Source organism: Vipera ursinii (genome assembly GCF_947247035.1).
Source record: "Vipera ursinii genome assembly, chromosome: 2".
NCBI classification, from domain to species: domain Eukaryota; kingdom Metazoa; phylum Chordata; class Lepidosauria; order Squamata; family Viperidae; genus Vipera; species Vipera ursinii.
In genome coordinates, this window is record NC_139513.1 from 269,730,708 (window position 1) to 269,742,510 (window position 11,803).

At 37.4% G+C, this 11,803-nt stretch overlaps 1 long non-coding RNA gene across 1 annotated transcript; it reads right to left on the reverse strand.

Annotated features, from left to right (window-relative positions):
• Window positions 1–227: 227 nt before the first annotated feature.
• On the reverse strand, window positions 228–7,988 carry LOC310636805. Its single transcript, XR_014491795.1, has 3 exons — window positions 7,726–7,988; window positions 3,631–3,771; window positions 228–442 (listed from the first exon to the last, which is right to left on the reverse strand). It is a non-coding gene; the product is annotated as an uncharacterized lncRNA (long non-coding RNA).
• Window positions 7,989–11,803: the final 3,815 nt, after the last annotated feature.

The window sequence follows — 11,803 nt, forward strand, 5'->3', positions numbered from 1 at the left end:
CAGATGAAAATACAGCCATTTTCTCTATGCTTTTAGAAGTAGTTGGTGCTGGGAGAGGGGGATTGGAAGTTAGTCATAATAATAATAGCTCTGCCCTGGGAATCCAAGGACAAACTGGGTCCAGAGCTGATAACATTTTGGTAGGATGGAGCGCTAGGGAGAAAGCCCGTCCTTCAAGCTAATTGGGGAATGTGATTTATGACTGTTTATTTGGGGTGAGAATTGTACTTTGTTACTTTGTATCCAGGGGAGGGGAATTTAGTTTTTGGGTTCAACTATGTAGTGCCAATACTTTGTTTCCTGAATAAAAGATTCGTTAAGGAAAAGAATGCCTCAAAGTCCTTTTGAAGGGTTTCATCTGTCAGAACCATGACGTTAATTGTGCTACCATTCAAATGTCTTGTGGAACAGATCGGTCTTCTCTTCTTTATATCTTTTTTTCCTAGTAAGGGAAAATACAAGAATTATGAGAAATCCATCACCAACTATTACAATCTAATTTTTTAAACTTCCCAGGTATATGGGTGAAGCATAGGAGAGTCAGTTTGATCTAATAGTTAAGACATCAGGCTAGGAAATGAGAGACCGTGACTTCTAGTCCCATCTTGGCCATGAAAGTCATCTTGGGCCAGTCACTCTCTCTCAGCCCAGCTCACCTTATAAGGTGGTTGTCCTGGGCAAAAAAAAAAAGAGGAAGGTGTGCTGGATAGGTTTCCTGTCTTGACCTATTTGTAAAAATCATAAAGGCTGGATACAAATAAATAAATAAATGTGGTAGGGGAATCAATCATTATCAAATTCAAAGGAGGTGGGCTTTTTGTTGTTCCAGGGCCTGGAAACTCATCTATTAGAAGGTCTTAATTTGAATGAATGGTCTTTATGATCTCTCCCAAGTCTATGATGCTATCAGTTTAGTTTAAAATGAGAAGCACATTACAAATAGTTTCTCTTTTTACTCTTTTCTTCTTTTTCACTATTATGTTTTCCCTTAAGGTGCTAGAGCAAAACAAGAAAAATCATACGCCTTGTTTATCAACCTATCGTTAATATCATCATCATCAACAAAGAAATATCCTATGCAGATATAGCCTTTCCCTTTTTAAATCCACCATTAAAATACAGAAATCCAATGGAATTTGTTCCTTCTGCTATGATGCTGAACTTTATTTGGGCACAGGAACCTTTTAGGCTTTTTTTCAATTTGCAGAACAAAGGCTAATATATTTTTAAATAAATCATAAGATTAATCTCTATTAATGTTTAAGTGCCTATTAGCACAACCCCTTACTGAAAAAATGTATTTAACAAGTTATATAGATGAAATAGCTAATTACTAATTACTATAATTACTAATGTCCTATTTACTTTGCCCTGGTCCTCCCACATAGAGAGATACATTCCATGATGCACAGTCAGGATTGAGGAAATTGAAAAACCTCCATGCGTCTGAATTCCTAATGCATAGAATGGGAGCCCCCCTTTTTTTTAATCTGGTTATTTGAAAAGGATTGTTCTCACAAGACATCAGTACAAAGACTGGAAATAAATTTTGTATACCTGGTCAGAGATGGAGTGATAAGATGGGATGACACATGGCAAAAGGCTAGTACAGTGATACCAATGAAAGTCTGCTCAACAGAAGTATTAACCGAATTTTTAAAACTAGGCCCACCCCTTTTTCTTCCTGACTTCCATAGTTTTAGTGTGGGGAGGAGAATGCCTGAGAGTAAGTTGGACCTTCTTTTTCCATACTATGATTATTGATCACCACAAAGTTCAAAGGCATATTATATTAGGGTCCTGAATTGTATGGAGAACAGTTGTTGGGTTTAAGCCAACACAAAAACAACTACTCTTTAGATGTCTCTACGTATTCATAGAGGTCCAATAATTACACATTAACAATATATATTTATATTATTAACTTTTTTAGGCTTTATAATGGTGATAGTAATGTGGCAGGTTCCTCAGTATAAATCACATATTCCTGTCAAGGAAATAGGAATGATCCAGAACTGTAGGAAAAGGATTTAAGAGCATGTCTTCAGTCTACAGTGTAAAATCAGGATATATCAGCCAATTCATTGCCTCATTAAAAATCTCCTTTTGAATTTGTATGTGTTAATCAGTTTGGAGGTACAAATTCAGCTTAAAAGATTCGCCCACACTTCCGCATTATATGTGCCAAATAAAATATGACACCAGTACTGAGTTCCATAAAGTGGCTCCAGCCAAGGCAAACAAAGATAAAATCTGGTTTGATTTTGGTGCAATAAAAGAGCTGCTCTTTCCTTTGCAAACAAAACAGGACAATCTAGCCTGTCTTTGAATCTTTGGATATCTGCTTACCTACCCTCTCCTGTTCTCCTTATTACTCCAGAAGATCTAAAAACAGCAAACTTTTCCCTGGACAATTGTATAATAAATGAGGGTATTGTAAAGCTGATGGATGCTGTTCAAAACGTTTCCATTTACAACTTGTATATCAAGTTGTGGGTTGTGTATGTGGTTTCTATGCTTGCAAAAACTGCATCAAAAAACAATTGGCACAGAAAGCTGCCTTGGAAATAAAGATGTTCTGTATTGTACAGCTGAATAGTTAATGCCTAAAGAGCAAGAACGTTAAGTCACGTATTTAGCTCCAGTCACTGTACAAGGGGGAAAAAAAAAAGTAAATGTACATTTAAACAGGAATAGATTTGTAGCAGGAACTGCTTTCTTCTTACATCACATGAACTCTGGGAAAGCACTAATGTTGAAAGATTTTCTTTATAAAACCGAACAAAGGTCCCAACAGCCAAATTTTGAGACCTAAGTCTGAAAGTGGAAACTGAGAATTTAGTTTGTACTTTATCAACACATTATAAGCACAAAATAGTTTCAGCCTTAGAATCACTGATAAACATTATTAATTTGCTTTACATACTCACAGACCTACTTCTAGTTGTGGAACGAGAGTGTTCCTATTGCAAATTTAGATGGTAACCTAACACTCCTCAGTTATCTTATAAGCGCTTTTATACATGAAACAATTGGGGATTTTCATAAAAGATGAATAACCAAATAGGTTGCTAGTCTTGCTAAAACTATTCCTAACCTGGACTACCATTATAAAATGAGACTCATTGCAGTGAATGGTCTTCATATACAGTATTGTTCCACTTGTTTCAGAAGTCTGAGATGTGACACAACCATTTTGGCTGGCAGTTTTGATCCTCCTGTAAACACTTTCAGAAATATGCATCCCAGCACATAGATAAGTGTTTCTCAATCTTGGCAATTTTAAGATGGGTGGACTTCAATTCCCAGAATGGCTGGCTGGAGAATTCTGGGCGTTGAAGTCCACCCATTTTAAAGTTGCCAAGATTGAGAAACACTGACATGGATAGTACATAGTAAAAATACATTCTTTTATGATTTTTTTTTCTGCAATACTGGGGTTGGCCTCAACAGTTTTGATCTCCTTTTGCTCAAACTGATCAACCCATTCATCTCCCAGTCCACTCTCCAGTGATCCTTCCCACTGCCAGCTTAACAAGGACACACTTGTTCTTCCCATCGCTCTTATCCTCAGTCCACTTTTCCAAGGCTATGCCCATCCCATCCCCCACCTTCTGATGCCTTACTTACCATCTGTTTGATTTTATAACATTCAAAACAGCAGACATAAGGCTGGAGGGTGCTTCTGCTTGCCATTACACTGTATCCTACATGTTGAAAATGGAAATGGCAGATGGCTCTTCAGAGCTTCCTTTCCCAAACAAAAAGTCCCTGAAATGAGCAAAGTATGAAGAAGTATAAGCAAATAAGCAAGTTCAATGGCATCCCAAAAATGCTTTTTCATGAGACAACTGGATTCCCTTGGTTTGGGTTTTTTTTTTGTTTTTTTGAAGAATTTCACTTCTCATCCAAGAAGTTTCTTCAGCTCTGGTAGTATATAGTAACCTCTGAAATGTTTCAAAAATTACTTATTTTTTCATGCTAATCACAACATGAGAAATGAGGAATACAAAGAAGAGTCCTTTGGGAAAGGGCGGTATACAAATCCAATAAAATCCAATAAAATAAAATGGCTAGAAAGGCCCAACAGAGGCTTCACTTTCTTAGGATCTTGCGGAAGAACAGGGTAGAACAACAGCTAATGACCCTCTTTTACCGGTCTACCATAGAGAGCGTCCTCTCATATGGTATTGTGGTTTGGTATGCCGGTCTGGTTTGGTATGTCGATCAGAAGGTCGGCAGTTTGGCGGGTCGAATCCCGAGTGCCGCGTAACAGAGTGAGCGCCTGTTACTCGTCCCAGCTTCTGCCCACCTAGCAGTTCGAAAGCACGTAAAAATGCAAGTAGAAAAATAGGGACCACTACGGTGGGAAGGTAACAGCGTTCCGTGCGCCTTTGGCGTCTAGTCATGCCGGCCACATGACCACGGAGACGTCCTCGGACAAACGCTGGCTCTTCGGCTTTGAAACGGAGATGAGCACCGGCCCCTAGAGTCGGAAACGACTAGCACGCATGTGCGGGGGAACCTTTACCTTTACCTTTACCTATGCCGGTCTGACAGCCGCGGATAGGAAAGTATTACAGAGGGTGGTGAGCACAGCACAAGACATTGTGGGCTGTTCCCTGACACCACTGGATGACATCGCCAGGGCTCGTTGCCTTGGAAGAGTGAGGAAGATTCTCAGGGATGACTCACACCCTGGACGGTATCTCTTTACTCTCCTACCATCCGGTAGGAGATATAGGAATATAGCCAGCCGTACCAACAGGCTGAAGAACAGCTTTTATCCGTGGGCTGTTAGGCTTTTGAATGGGATGTAATCTTATGCAGAGTTGACTTGGGAGGCCGGTGTGTGGTGTAGTTGGTTCACATAGTGTGGTGGGATGGAGGGTTTGTTGTCACTGTGTGTTGGGGGGAGAGAGCACAGGGGAAGGCTCAGCTAATCTCAATGTACACATGTTGTACTTTGACAATAAAGGTTTATTATTAAATAAATAAATAAAAGACCATTCCAATCCTTGAAGAGCTCCTACAAGTTTCATAAGAGGACATCCACCGTCCTTCTTTCCCCACCCCCCATCTCAATGAGCCGAGTAGCACTTATGCAGGAAAAAATGATTAAGTACGACAAGGAAAATACAGTATGTGAAAAAAAGATTAGTTTGGCAAAATTGTTCTCCTCTCCCCTTTAACAGAAAATAATTTTATTTAATTAGTAAAGCATCCTTCTCCATTCTGATATTCTCCAGAAACATTGAACATCAAGCCCTGTATAGTTCCACCAACATTTTCAATGGTCCTGTTCCAGGGAAACACATTTGGAGAATCACCAAGGCTAATCCAAAGATCAAATTTCTCCTTCCTTTACTTTTCCCTTACTCTCTAAATATCTTGTACAAATTAGGCACTTACGTGAGAAATTATTATTATTATTATTATTATTATTATTATTATTATTATTAATAATAATAATAATAATAATAATAATAATAATAATAATAATAATAATTTAATTTGTATACCGCCCTTCTCCCGAAGGACTCAGGGCGGTGAACAGGGCAATACATAAAAACAAGATACAAAAATTAAAAATTATTAAAAAGTAATTAAACAACACTGCCCGTAATAAATTAATACAGATTAAAAGTTAAGATCCATTTATAAAATCCAACCCCATCCCATCAGGCCAGGCCAGCTTGTTCAAAAAGATGGGTTTTAAGATCGCGCCGGAAGGAGCGGAGATCAGGCGCCATCCAGAGCTCGACCAGAAGATGGTTCCATAGATCCGGTGCACCCACAGAGAACGCCCTCCCCCTGGGGGCCACCAGTCAGCATTCTTTGACCGGTGGCACCCTGAGGAGGCCCTCTCTGTGGGAGCGTACTGGGCGGAGGGAAGTTGACGCCGGCCGCAGGTGCTCCCCAAGGTATTCCGGACCCATGCCATGTAGGGCTTTGTAGGTCATTACTAACACCTTGAACCTCACCCGGAAGACAACCGGAAGCCAATGCAGCTCGCGGAGCAAAGGTGTGACATGGGAGTGTCGGGAAACTCCCAACACAACTCTTGCAGCTGCATTCTGTACCAGTTGGAGCCTCCGAGTGGTCTTCAAGGGTAGCCCCATGTAGAGAGCATGGCAGTAGTCAAGACGAGAGGTCACGACGAGAGAATAGTTTCTTTCTTAAAACAAGTGCTGAACTAGTACCAAAATCTAAGTTATGTTAAATACAATGTGGCAGTTTCCTAGGCAACTACTTCCTTTTAACTGAACAGGAAAAAATATTTTTACAGCTTACTGCCATATAAACTAAAGTTGCTTTCAAGAGTTTTAAATTCACAAATTTTTAAAAACTCAATTGTCCCAGTTTTCTAGATTCTCTTCGAATGACCGAACATTACTTGAATGTTAAAATTCCACAGGCATTTCCATAGCCATGTCCAGCAATGATGTGGCAAGTTCAGTGTTTAGCATGACTATATAGGATGCCTTGAATATTTGACATTCTCTTAAAAGGCAATCCACTGGAAATATGTCTAATCTTCATTTCACATATTTCATATTAGAGGAGTTTCTAGTCCTTATGAAAGCAAAAAGAAAATCAATAAACAATTGGTTTTCAAAAACATTAAGGCAAATGAAATTACTGTTTGCTGGCACATATACCGTATCATATTTAGAAATATTTTCTTTATTAATTTACTTACCAAATTTACACATCATGATTTCACAAATGTAAATACCGTAATATCTGGAATTGTTTGTGAATGTTTGCCTACTAATTATTTTGCTACATTAATTTTCCTCTACCAGTTCAAAATTTAGTTCTCAAATGTAGTCCTATGTACCTATGTTCTCTGGCACTTTCTTTGCATCAACTTTAATTAATATCATCCACATGCTAAGATAAAGTACCAAGAAGAAGTCACAAAAAATGCACAGGACTATTGTTCATGATGACATCAATAGGAAAAGATCCAGGAACAAAACTATAGAATGGATCTAAAATGGTAATATAATTCTACCTCTCTCCTGGAACCACCCTCTTTCAAATGGAAGAATCACACCTTCCATTAAAAAAAATAAGTGGAAACTTGACTCTGAAATGGAGTATTTGTGGGGACATTTGATTTTTTTAGATCTAACTAACCCTGCTGATTTGTATAATGAAATGATATTGCTTATTGTTGTTTTGTTGTTTTTAGTCACCTGCTTTTTTTTTGTAAACCACATGGAATGCTTGGATACAATGACACAGAAATATCAAATTTGATAGATTGATTGATTTGTAGAATCAGTATAAACTACCTCTATCCCAGTTGGGAAATTAATCAGAATAGGACCAGATTAGTACTACGAGGGGAGACAACCCAAAAAATATCCAGGTAGTAGCCTAGATTGAAAACTTAAAAAATATCCCATAAGAAGGCAATGGGATCTTATTTACATGGCAAAGGACTATGGAATATGAATGCATAGGTGTGGGGAGTGACACGTGTGCTTTCTAGCATGTGTGTGTGCTTTCTAGCATGGCCTATGAATTAACAACAAGTTTCCTCAGTGTTATTCTGATTAACATGGTGATCAAAACAATTCTACTAATAATAGAGGTTCAACCAATGATAGTATCTTCTTTAGTGTTCAGTTTAATGCATAGCTATGCATTCCACAACTGCAGGGTTAATTGTACCCATATTTCCATAGTAAATAATAATAAAGTTTAACTTACTTTTTTATGTGATAATAAGAACATCAGAGCAAAGGGGAAAATGCAGGAAAAAAATGTCAGAATGACGAAATTGTTTTGTTCTCTTATATATGTTAGTGATGAATGAACATGGTTGATTTGTCTCAGAGTATTGCTGTGGAGTCATCCCAAAATAACAGTTGCCCTTTCAATAGCAGCACTTGGCAAAGCTTTAAAGGAGGTTAAATTGAGAAAATTAGGGCTATACCAGGTCTACATTAAGCCCAAAGATTTCACTACCTGGCCAGGGCAAGTAGCTCAAGCAGGATACTCCTCCTCCAGGTTAACTGAAGAACCAGTTTAAAGGAAAGCATTTGTAAATGTCATTTGTTTTATTAAGAACTCAAAGTGGCCTTTTCACATCATAACTTTTTTTAAAAAAGGCTTCTTACAAGGCAGCCTTTGAAGACTTTATCAAAAGGGAGATTGTTTGGTTAAGGGTTACAGCCAGGTGCCCTCTGTTCAAGGTAGGCATCTTGCTGATATTAAAATCTGAAGGGAAGGGTTAGATCAAAATATTTCATTATATATGTGTAATGAAATAACTCTCCAATAAGCAGCATGGTCCAACAATGACTTTTCAGCTTCCAAAGTGTTGAAAATCCTCCAGAAATGGTATCCCTGACTGTTATTCATCAGAGTTCTTACAGTATTTTTTATTTTTTTTACATCAAGGAAAAATGCAGCTCTCTTTTTAGAAATGTGGAATAAGCCATAATAACAAAGTTCATGCATCTGGATCAAACAGAAAAATATTGCATTCTGTTATCGACAGAGTATATCATGACAATACCACATATATGTTGTTATTTTCATGCAATCTCAGCTTGCCATGTAATTTGTGTAAGTAAGTACAGTATAAATGAACGAAAACTATGAAAGGTTTGCAAATAAGAGGGGTTTCCTCATGGATGATTTTTTGTCAGGGAGCAACTATTTTTGACATAGCATTCCTTTTATCCTGGAACTGTATAGTATAAATCCTACTCTGTACTGCTGTGCTATTTTCAAACAAGAAAAAGGTGTAATATCAATATATCATATATTTCTACGCATGTGACTTGGGCACTGCCTTTATTGGGATACCAGATGCATGAACATTAAATGCATTTGTTTATTTATAATTCCTAAGAAATGTCAGGCATGAAAATTAAGTAAAATGTGGAAATTCTTTTAATCACTGGAAAATCCCAGAATAGTATCAAAATAGAGCTTCAAACACACATGCGTACAGACATTAGTAATATCTAGGATTTTTGTTTTGTTTTCCAAAGTAATCTAGTGTTGTCTCCTATCCACAGATAGTTCTTATGGAAACTATTTTCCTCTAAGATTATCCAGTATTATCAAAAAAAAAACCTCTTTTGGAGGGGTTAAACTGAATCTTGGGCAAAATAATGGAAACTTTTACATATAAAAACCTCACATATATGCATGCATATAAAGTTTTGTACATACAATTTTATATTATTTTGCTTTTTCCTTTTCTTTTTTTCAGTCCTATTTAGATAATCTTAAAAAAATTCTTTAAAATTTACTTCTATATTATTTACATAATCATGCCTATAATAGAATGGAGAAAGTAGCCACCATCAGATGTCTCATCATGTGATCTCACAGACACAAAGGATTTGGGGCTGATCATTTGAATCTGGTTTGAGAGAAGGACTAAATAAGATGTCTTATGGACATAGAATCTCCCACAAGGAAGGAAGTGAAAGGCACTAAGGAGGAGGCAGCAGGTGGTGGAAGTCAAAGGGAAGGGGAGAGAGAACATGATAGAGAGAGAGAGAGAGTAATACAATTTGGGGGGTGATTCAAAATACCAGGACAACAAGGAAGACAACACAATGTCTACCCAGCTATCAAAGACCACCAAATGGAGAAGAGTATGCATTTTTTCTTTTTCTTTTTACAACCCTGTAATCCCTTGCTTCAGGGTGGGGTCCGGCGACTGAGTGAAGCTGAGAATTTACTGGCTGGATGCCCTTCCTGAACCTACATGGAGTTTGCAGCAGATATTTTCTCTTTGCACTCTGATAGAGAAATATCTGTCGCTGCCTAGGACTGAACTCTCAACCTGTGAGTGGGAGATGAGAGTCTTCACCTCTAGGCCACTGTGGCATTCAGCGACAAGTATATGCAAATATAGGAGATAAAATCATATTTGTGAAAGGTTGGCAGTTACATTCTAACTCTCTTAATGAATTCTATGGAGAAATTAGTGATAACTACTGTAAACATATAACAACTAGTTTAAGATAGACATATAAGAGTAGCACAAGCATTGCTTTCTTGGCAGGGAGAAAACTTATCTCAGAGTGGTAGATCAATTAGCCCACAAAGTATTTAAAAACAGACACTGGGAAGATAGGAAATCCTTTAGCAGAATACTGCCTGCATGCTTATCTCAAAGAATTAATGCCTCAGATAAACTAATGGTTTTCTATCTATGATACATTACAAATAAAAGAAAATCAAAGACATGGTTCACAGTCAGTTTTTGTATGCGGTCTTTTCTTTGTTTAATCCTAAAACATCTGTACCCCATGGAGATAACATAATTTGCATAATTTGCATGATGACACCTTCTACAAACCACTGTGGCGACCTACTCCCTGGTTTGCTTGTCATTCATGAATAATGGCCATATCTTCCCACCATATTGAGGTTTGGATTTTGTTAATACTTTCGGAATCAGGGAATCCCAGCCCTATAGAGTAGACTAAACAGTAGAAAAACATCCTAAAAGAAGGCAAACTCCTTCTGTTACTAAGAAAACCACACTGATGTATACATTTGAATCACCAGCTCAGCTCAAAGAATATTGCTTCTCATTAGTCAGAACAAATATGTCAAGATACTGATTTGCAACTAGTCAATGATATGTATGCTCTCCCATTCCCTCACTTCAAGGCAGGCATTTCTTCAGGAATCTCTCAATGACTGATCAAGACTAGGTTGCTTATATAAGCCTATTTGCACAGGAAGAGTGAAGCAGAATAAAATCCATACATTTCAACTCTATGAACATTAAGGAGGAAGAATTGGTTATTTTCCAGACCTTGAGTGATTTGCAAAAGATTTTTTAAAACAGGAAGAGGAACATTGAGAATAGTTGGGCATTGTGTACACTTTAATTGAAGAAAGGGCTGGAAGCTGTACCTTCAGTCTGGCCAATTCTTGGATACTTTCAATAGTCATCTAAAATTTAATTGCTAACTTTTTTCAGAGAATTCATCAGCTATTCATGCATTTATGACTTTCCCAGATTCAGTTTTAATTTCTATGTCCTTAATTACAAATTTTCTGCAAATATAATAACATTTAAGAAAACAAATAGTCAAAACAAATGGTAATGGAGTTTTATTGCACAACCAGAGGCAATATTTTGCTGATATACCATCAATTCACTACTTCTAAATACTGTAAATAGGTATAGGACAACCTAGCAGGTATATTTATATTAGAGAAAAGTTTTTGGTTTGTTTTGGATAAGGAGAACTGCAGTGAAGCTTACTAACAACATGAACAGCACTGTAACTTTTTCTTCCTAATATGTAGGCAATCAGTGCCCTGAAATCAATGGGAAGGAGGAGTGTCACTGGATAAAGAGATTTTAAAACTTTGCTCAGTAGATGTTTCTCAACAGTTTCTTTTGGTTTGTTCTATGATATTTTATTTCTGTGTTGTTCTCATTTAAACATCAATTTAATATCTTGTGATGCATTATCTTTTATCTCTTGGGTTGGGAGAAGCCTATACATTGCAGTTTTTATTCTTTTTCATAACAGAATTGGAAGGAAGCTTGAAAGATCTCCTAGTCCAACCCTCTGCTCTGGCAAGAAATCTTATACCATTTCAGACAAATGGCTGTCCAATCTCTTCTTTAAGACTTCCAGTGTTGGAGCATTCACAACTTCTGGAGGCAAACTGTTCCACTGATTAATTGTTCTAATTGTCAGAAAATATCTCCTTAGTTCTAGGTTGCTTCTCTCCTTGATTAGTTTCCATCTATTGCTTCTTCTCCTACCTTCAGGTGCTTTGAGGTATAGGTTGA